Raw genomic sequence first — 2500 nt, 5'->3', positions numbered from 1 at the left:
AAATGTGGGTGATTATATGCGTGGAGGGACAAAACATACGAGGAGGAGACAGTTTTCTGCACGATGTGCACAGAGCTCATTTCGTCGTCCCGGGCGAATGGAAAACACAAACATCGCGAGTATCGTTCTAGGTTTCTGTCTATAAAAGGGCAGGCCAAAAGGTGACCGGTTGAGATAAGCATTTTAAGCATACAAACACTTTATTGGAACTTTTGATACAAAAACAAGGTACGTACATGTAGGTTGTACCAACATGGACATCTATGAACGCGTACGCTCGGGCTGCGCCTCCGTCTTGTACTTTCCTGATCGGTACACAGTTTTGGTGCACTGCTATTCCGACCGGCAACTTGTACCAACATATACATCCATGAACGCGTACGTAGTGTACTTTCCCTGATCGGTACACACTGTTGGTGCACGGCATAAGAAAAGAGCTAAAATGGTCAAACTCAATCCATTTCAACAATAGATAGTCGATAGTAGCTGTGCCGATGAAGTAGGGCACGATGCAAGTTAATGTTGTTTAATGAATAACATGTCCGCCATACATTTCAGTACAAAATTGCTCGGTCAGACCTACAAAGTGCTATATCTCGAATACGAGGCGTCGGACTGGGGGTTGTAGAACAATTTTAAGTTCGTCTAATGATTCTACATCCGATTCTGGATAGCGGTTTTTGACCACTTTTCAATATTTTGTGACACCCCGAACCTAGGGGCAGCTCCTAGCTTTTTCAAAAATGTGCACCGATCGGGCCGGAGAGCTCGTGTGGCTCAAAACATGTTTTTCGCTAAAACACCTCAAAACGTGTCGAGAACGCACCCTAGCTCTTGTTTTTCAAAAGTTATGGCCATTTAAAGTGAGGTGGTTTTTGCTTCAAAATAGCTATTTTACCCGTCCCTATGGCCATGCTTTAAATTTTCACGAAAATGCCAGGTCAGACCTAGGGCGGGCCATATCTTGAATACTAAACGTCGCAGACATTGGTCGTAGAACAATTTTAAGTTCGTCTAATGATTCTACATCCGATTCTGGATAGCGGTTTTTGACCACTTTTCAATATTTTGTGACACCCCGAACCTAGGGGCAGCTCCTAGCTTTTTCAAAATGTGCACCGAACGGGCCGGAGAGCTCGTGTGGCTCAAAACATGTTTTTCGCTAAAACACCTCAAAACGTGTCGAGAACGCACCCTAGCTCTTGTTTTTCAAAAGTTATGGCCATTTAAAGTGAGGTGGTTTTTGCTTCAAAATAGCTATTTTACCCGTCCCTATGGCCATGCTTTAAATTTTCACGAAAATGCCAGGTCAGACCTAGGGCGGGCCATATCTTGAATACTAAACGTCGCAGACATTGGTCGTAGAACAATTTTAAGTTCGTCTAATGATTCTACATCCGATTCTGGATAGCGGTTTTTGACCACTTTTCAATATTTTGTGACACCCCGAACCTAGGGGCAGCTCCTAGCTTTTTCAAAAATGTGCACCGAGCGGGCCGGAGAGCTCGTGTGGCTCAAAACATGTTTTTCGCTAAAACCCCTCAAAACGTGTAAGGAACGCACCCTAGATGATAAAAAGTGCAATCAGAATGTCAATCGACAACTTTGTTGGGGTACCATTTTACTCTACGGGCCAGTAGCTTAGGCGCGCCAACAGCGCTTTCCTTTCGGGTTCCCATTTTTGCCCTCCTGGGATTATGATCATTTGCTCATTGCCTACTATAGGAGGGTACCTTGCTACGAGGTCAAACATGAAGATTGCACCAAATCGTAGTTTTTACCTCTATTTAGTCGTAGGAGCATGGTTTGCAGTGGCAGTGGGTCATTAAGCCCCCGTTTGGGTCATACGTCCCTCCGCGATAAAAATCGTCGTATGCCTATAGTCCGAACTAATGAAGCAAAAGTGGTGTCTGGTGGGCTCTGCCGATGATTTTAACCTATGATTTTGAGCTTCCACCCTATAAAAACGTTCCTGGAGCAGTACATCACGGGTCTACGGACCCAAAGACTTCGTCGTGATGGTTTCTAGTAAAAAGTTGTAACAGCTAAGGGTTTTGAATACGCGTATATTAACCATTGCTTGAAACTAAGCTTCGTTGTCTTTAAACTCTGCAAGACCAATCGAACTTCTTAGGGAAACCCGAAGGATTCACGCTAAGCTCGATGAGCTATTATGGGTAGTGGTGCATGATCTGGTGTTCCTTGGATCTAATCCAATGAATAAATTTATGAGGGTATATATGGTGCAGGGCACAAAGCGTGATGAAACCGGGTCTCCCTACCAAATGTGGCATATTTTTTCCCTGAGAGCGAAGCTCAGACCCACGTAGGGGAGAGCGAAGTGGAACTTAAATGTTCTATGCAGCAAATGTTCGCCATGCGGATAAACAAGTTGGAATAGTTCAATGTAGTGTAATGCAAACACGAATCGCAATAACGATACGGGACCCAGAAGCAATTCTGCGGATCCCTCGGGGAGTGGTGAGTTGATATAAATTAG

The sequence above is a fragment of the Anopheles arabiensis genome (genome assembly GCF_016920715.1).
Source record: "Anopheles arabiensis isolate DONGOLA chromosome X unlocalized genomic scaffold, AaraD3 X_pericentromeric_contig0003, whole genome shotgun sequence".
In the NCBI taxonomy this organism is placed as follows: domain Eukaryota; kingdom Metazoa; phylum Arthropoda; class Insecta; order Diptera; family Culicidae; genus Anopheles; species Anopheles arabiensis.
The sequence above is the reverse complement of the archived record's forward strand: the minus strand, read 5'-3'. Positions refer to the sequence as shown.